Genomic DNA, 6,961 nt, shown 5'->3' on the forward strand with positions numbered 1-6,961 from the left:
ATGCTAGAGAGAAGAGAGAGCTTCTCTCTCTAGAATATAGCCTAAAACATATTTTTAAACTAAACCTAATTGCTCTCCCCTTGTTCCTTCTTGAATTTGGCCTCAAATAATTTAGAAATGAGTTGGATCTGGGCTTGAAGTGGTCTAGAAATCGCCAGCCACATTTTCTTTAAGTGAGTCACGTGCTTTGTGTCACATGTATGCAGTAGGCATGCGTACGAGCGACATGGCGAAATCTCAAGTCACGCGTACGTGCAAGGCATGCGTACGCACAACTGGGCAGAATTTCAAAACTTTATTTCCTAATGAATTCTCCACTTTTACATGCTTTACCTTCATTTCTTCAATTCAATGTTTGCCTTCTAAGCCTGAAATCGCTTAACAAACATATCAAGGCATCGAATGGAATTAAAGTAAATTAAATTTGGCAAATTAAGGTCCTAAAAAACATGTTTTCAATCTTAAGCACAATTTAGGGAGAATTTACAAAACCACACTATTTTAATGAATAAATATAGAAAAATTTAATGAAATTCACCTAAATAAAGCAAATAAATACCATAAAATGTGGATTTATCACCCAACCTTTTATGTCATAGCCATTTTTTATATTCTTTTGAATGCAAGCAAGCTACATTTTAATCTATTAGTTCATCAAGAGTGAAGCCATACACATTATCACAACGGTTGGCAACAAACAACAGTTTATTGGTCTTTTCACTCACAACAGGAAATTCTAATCTTTTGAAAATTACCAAGTAACCTAAGTCACACAATTGGCTAGTACTCAAAAGATTGTGCTTCAAATCATCAACTAAAAAAACATCATCAATAAAGGTTGAGAGATCTTTACCCACTTTTTCAAATGCAATGATTTTACCTTTACCATCATCTCAAAAGGTCACAAATCCTCCATCATACTTGTTGAGTTTGATGAAGAATGTTGACATTCCCGTCATGTGCCTAGAGCATCGGCTATCCAAGTACCACATATCTTTCTTCTTCTTGGATGCTAGGCAAATCTATACACACTCTTAAGTAACCTTAGGTATCCAAACTAATTTGGATCATTTATAGTTAATCCATCTTGGTTGCCCAAATGCATTAAAATCACAAACAACCTTATATGTTTTGTTTCTGACTCTTCTTTTGTCAATAAAGTATTTGGAAGAAGAGTGACCAGGTTTATTGTAATTAAAGAAGTCATTTGTGTGTGCATGTTGCTGAAACTGATTTAAGTTATAATGCTGATGGTGATTAAAAAGTTTCAATTTTATGGTAGTTGAAAATAGTGTCTTTCTTTTGATAGATCCATTTCTAGCATTAGCACATCCTCTTACAAAATACCTTAAACCAGAATTTCTTGAAAAATATGGGTTTCTAGAACATGATGCTCTTTTGTGAAAAAAAAGTGTTTTCTAAAAGCGGCCTCATTGTTAGAGAAGTAACCCAGATCAGAGTTATTTGAAATAGGTTCAAATCTTAAAGAAGATGCATTTTTATCAAAGTATGGCTTTTCAAAGGCAGCATCAATGTTACATGAATATTCAAGACCAGATTTGTCAAATGATGATTTTATTTTTGAAGATGATGCTGTGAATTTTGCAAGTGATTTTTCAAAAACTACATCATTTTTTGTTACATAACCTAAACCTGAATTTTCAAACAAAGGTCTTTGATTAGAAAGTAATTTGTCCAAGTTGCTTGAATTATGTGCAAATTTTGCTAAATCATTATTCAAACTTTTAATCATTTCATTTAATCTTTCATTTTCAACAACAAGTTCTTGAGAGGGATCAACAATGTGCTTTCCTTTGAACTTTTCAATTTCAGATTTTAAAAATCTATTTTCTTCAATAAGATAAATAGCACATTTGTTCTCCTTCACTTTTTCTTTCAAAAACTCATTTTCAGCTTTCAAAACTTCATTTTCAGATTTGTATTTGTTGTATTTATTTAGTAATTTTCTAGAATGGTGAGTGAGATCATCAACAATAACATGTAAATCTTCAAGAGATAAGTCATAGTAGTTTACCTCTTCTTGTTGATCTTCGCCAGCCATGAAACAGATTCATGCTTCATCTTCCAAGTCTTCTTCCTTATTTGAATCATTTTTAAGATCCTCCCAAGAAGTCATGAGCACTCTCTTCTTTTTCTTCTTTGCCTTAAACTCTTTTTTGAGCTTAGGGCAGTTGATCTTGAAGTGTCCTGCCTCCTTGAAATTGTGACAGATTACTTTGCTCAAATCCTTCTTGTATTCTTTTGAGCTCGAGTCCTTGTACCTACCTTTGTTCCTCATTAGCCTTCTTAGTCTCCTAGCAAAAAATATAAGTTCATCATCTGAAAAACTGTCACTTGACTCACTCTCCTTAGGTTCTACTTTCGATTTTAAGGCTACTCCATTTTTTTTGTGTCTTGGCTGGTGTGTGTGGTTTCATAAGCTAGAAGTTTTTCTCTCAACTCATCATAAGTTAGTGGACTCAGGTTGTTACTCTTAGCTAGGATAGTGACTTTTATTTCCCATTCTTTTGTAAGGCTTCTAAGGACCTTCCTCACCAGAGTTTGTTTAGTGTGGGTCATGCCCATAGCATCTAGGTTGTTTATGATGATTGAGAATCTCTCAAACATCTCATCAATGCTTTCTTCATCCTTCATGGTAAACATTTCATACTCTTTTCGCAGCATATCAATCCTTGTTTCTTTGACTTGTTTGGTGCCTTCATGTATGACTTGGAGTTTCTCCCAAATTTCTTTTACCGTCTTGTGTCTAGACACCTTTCAGTGCTCCTCAAAGCTGACAGCACAGTGCGTCAAGTTTATAGCTCTAGCATTTAGCTCCACCTTCTTTTTGTCTTCATCATTCCATTCAGCTTCTTCCTTTGGAGTCACCACTCCATCAGCACTAGTCTTTGTAGGAATTTTTAGACCGTTCACAACTATCTTCTATATGTTGTAATCAATTGATTGAATGAAAATTTGTATATTTCTAGTAAGCATAATTCTTTCCATTGAAGAAGGGAGACCTGTTGTTTGACTAACCCTCTGTTAGAGTGTAGGCCACTGTGGTTGTACCCATGTTGTTCGCCATTAGACCTTTCCTCCAAGCTATGAAGCTTAATTCTTGAAACCGAGCTCTAGATACCAATTGAAGGTTCTAGAAGGCTTAGAGAGGGGGCATTGAATCTATGGCCTTCTTTAACTTTGAGTAATTAAGCCTTAAAACCAGAAATTATAACTTGGCTTCTGTTTTATCTGTGCAACAGATTATGTAGGAGACAATTTTGTTTTGTCTCATAAAACAAGAAAAATAGAATTGAGCAGAGAAAAAGAAGGTCACACAGCCATATATCCTGGTTCAGTTACCTTGTGCAATACAATCTACATCCAGTCTCCACCACAACGTTGGTGGAATTTTTACTATTTTTTAAGTATTACATACATCACTTCTCTAGGACTCAACATAATCCTATCTGAGACACATCAAGTGATAAGAAGAAAAAAACAAAAGGATAGATAAGGGGGTTTTCCTACTAGACCTCTGAGAAACCTGTACTTAGCAACCTAGGTCACCGGAAGGGGCTCCCTACTAGACCTTCAAAGAACTTGTCCTTGACAACCTAGATCAGAGGGATGAAAATTGAATCACTCAATTTTCTCCATGTAACAAGTGAAGCAAATCACTTACCTCACTTAATCACACAATAAAAACGTGCATAAAGCACTAAGGAAATTTTATTCATCAAAAGTTATATAAATTGTCTCACCAAAGGTGTTTAAATAGGCACCTAACAAACTAACTAAAAGATAAGATAACTAATTTAAATCAGATTTGATCTTATTGGATTAGATCAGATTTGATTTAAATTTTAAAATCCTAAAGATATGATAATTAATTTAAATCAGATTTGATCTTATTAGATTATATCAGATTTGATTTAAATTTAAAATCCCTAAAAATACTACTAAGCAAATCAGGAGTAATTCAAATCTTTCAACAAACTCTAACAACAAAACAAACTAACTTAAATGCCTAAAAATTCGAAAGTTAATAATAAATTATGCCTCTCATTGAATTTGAAAAGCATTATTGGACTTCTTGCTATCCTGACTTAGCCCAATGGGCTTTATGAGTTGTCGCCCTTTCAGCACCACTGTTTTTGAGATGGACTCTTGGTCTTTTTGATGTACAAGACTGGCATAGTACAATTCTTCTAGTATTCAGATCCTTGAATATGACAAGATTACCATTGCATCCCTTAGCTCTAAGATGACGAAAATGCCCTCCTGACCACGTATCATTCTCTCCTTCTTCAAAAAGATTCGTCCTCGAATCTTGCATGAGATGCTCTTCGTCCCTCCAAGGAATCCAAACCCAATCTTCAGGTTTAAATACCATTGTTTTATGGCTATTCTCTATTCACTGAATTATAGCTATGTCCCTCATGTGTGCAAGTTCAATCTTTCCAACCATGGTTTCACCATCTTGTCCAAAGTATGCAATTTGTCTTTCTTCCTTTTCATCCATATTAATGCCTCCATAATTGACCAGTGAATCTACAACGCCTGGAAAATTTGATATAAAAATACTAGGAATTTTGTGGTTAGATGTATGAGAAACTAAGGACTATGTGGATTTCAATGAGACTAATGCACTCTTGTCTAAGCTAGAACTTTCTAGATCCCTCTCACAAGTGTGTTTATTGAACTCATTTTCTTTTTCACTCATTGACTCCTCTTGCTCACTATTCTCATCTTTTCTCTCAAATCCCTCGCTTTCAATCAAACATAGATTCTTTTCACTCAAACACTCAATCTCTTTCTCAATTTATTTTCTCTCATATTCTTCAAATTGCTCACATCCCAAGGACCTAGTTGAGAAATTCTGCACTATTGAATCTTCCAAGGACACATCACCCTCTACAGCATACTCAACAAATTTTTTAATCTCTGGCTTTGAAGAAGAATGAAAGATAGGCGTAGAAGAATTCCTCTTGTTATGGCGAGCTATCATTTGTTGCACCTGCTTCCAGTCAATGGACAATTTGGTATATGTAACGGTAACATTGGACTTCATCTGTAAGTTCTTCACGTAATCCAAACAAAAATCGGTCCTTAAGAACCTCCGGACTCCTTTTAATATTAGCCATGTCCATCAAATATAGAAACTCCTTGTGGTACTCCATCACTGATTGTGAGCCTTGTTATAACATAAAAAATTTTCCAAAAAATGTATTGGGTATGATGATGGCACAAACTGCCTCCTCATGATTTTCTTCATCTTCTCCCAGCTGCTAATTGGGCACTTTCCATACCGTCTTCTAGATTTTCCTAATTCAGTCCACCATATACGGGCAGCATTGAAAAAATTGGCTTGTACCAATTGAACCTTCTTTTCCTCTAAAAGGATGCAATTTGCAAAAATCGATTCTACCTTCCTTTCCCATCTGAAATACGCTTCAGGATCATTCCTCCCTTTGAATGCATGAATTTGAAACTGAGAACTCTTTTTCGCATATGAGCTTCCTTCATCATCACTATCATAATACTCAATCATTTTTTATTATTTTTTTATATTTTTTTTCAAACACTGACTTAAAGATAGGATAAATGCAAAAATAAAATTAAAAAAGGAATTTTTTTCATTTTTTTACTCTAACGTGAATTTACAGAAATTAAAAAAAACAAAGAGACTAAACAAGACCCATAGAACGTGTAGATAAATAAGAATTTACCTACGACCTGTAACTGATACCAGATGATAAGGAAAAGAAATAGATAAAGGATAGATAAGGGGGGTTTTCCTACTAGACCTCTAAGAAACCTGTTCTTAGCAACCTAGGTCACCGGAAGGGGCTCCCTACTAGACCTTCAAAAAACTTGTCCTTGACAACCTAGATCAGAGGGATGAAAATTGAATCACTCAATTTTCTCCATGCAACAAGCGAATCAAATCACTCACCTCACTTAATCACACAATAAAAACGTGCATAAAGCACTAAGAAAATTTTATTTATCAAAAGTTATATAAATTGTCTCACCAAAGGTGTTTAAATAGGCACCTAACAAACTAACTAAAAGATAAGACAACTAATTTAAATCAGATTTGATCTTATTGGATTAGATCAGATTTGATTTAAATTTTAAAATCCTAAAGATATGATAACTAATTTTAATCAGATTTGATCTTATTAGATTAAATCAGATTTGATTTAAATTTAAAATCCCTAAAAATACTACTAAGCAAATCAGGAGTAATTCAAATCTTTCAACAAACTCTAACAACAAAACAAACTAACTTAAATGCCTAAAAATTCAAAAGTTAATAATAAATTATGCCTCTCATTGAATTTGAAAAGCATTATTGGGTTTCTTGCTGTCCTGACTTAGCCCAATGGGCTTTATGAGTTGTCGCCCTTTCAGCACCACTGTTTTTGAGATGAACTCTTGGTCTTCTTGATGTCCAAGACTGGCATAGTATAATTCTTCTAGTATTCAGATCCTTGAATATGAGAAGATTACCATTCCGTCCCTTAGCTCTAAGATGACAAAAATGCCCTCCTGACCACGTATCATCAAGCTTCAACACAAACTTGATTTGGTTATGTACCTACCTAAATTAGACTCACTAAGTTCTTGCACAACTTAGCAAGGGACACCTCCCAGGTACTTGATACAAAACATAAATACATCCAAAAGAAATTTAAAATCACTTTTAGCTTTTCTCTCAAGTGTATCACTCAACCTTTTTACTCTATGACTTTTTCACAATGCCTCATTTTCTTGCCTTTTACCTAACAAAAAAACATAAAGAAAGATATACGTTGAAACAATAATACAAACAGTAAATCATGAAGGAGATGATGAATGAAAACCTTGATTCTATATGCAGAACCCAACATCTGAACTCAAAATATTGTTCTTCATCTTGGCAGAGTGCTCCCTTTAGTGTAGGTGTAATGCT

The sequence above is a fragment of the Arachis duranensis genome, chromosome 7 (genome assembly GCF_000817695.3).
Source record: "Arachis duranensis cultivar V14167 chromosome 7, aradu.V14167.gnm2.J7QH, whole genome shotgun sequence".
Lineage (NCBI taxonomy): Eukaryota > Viridiplantae > Streptophyta > Magnoliopsida > Fabales > Fabaceae > Arachis > Arachis duranensis.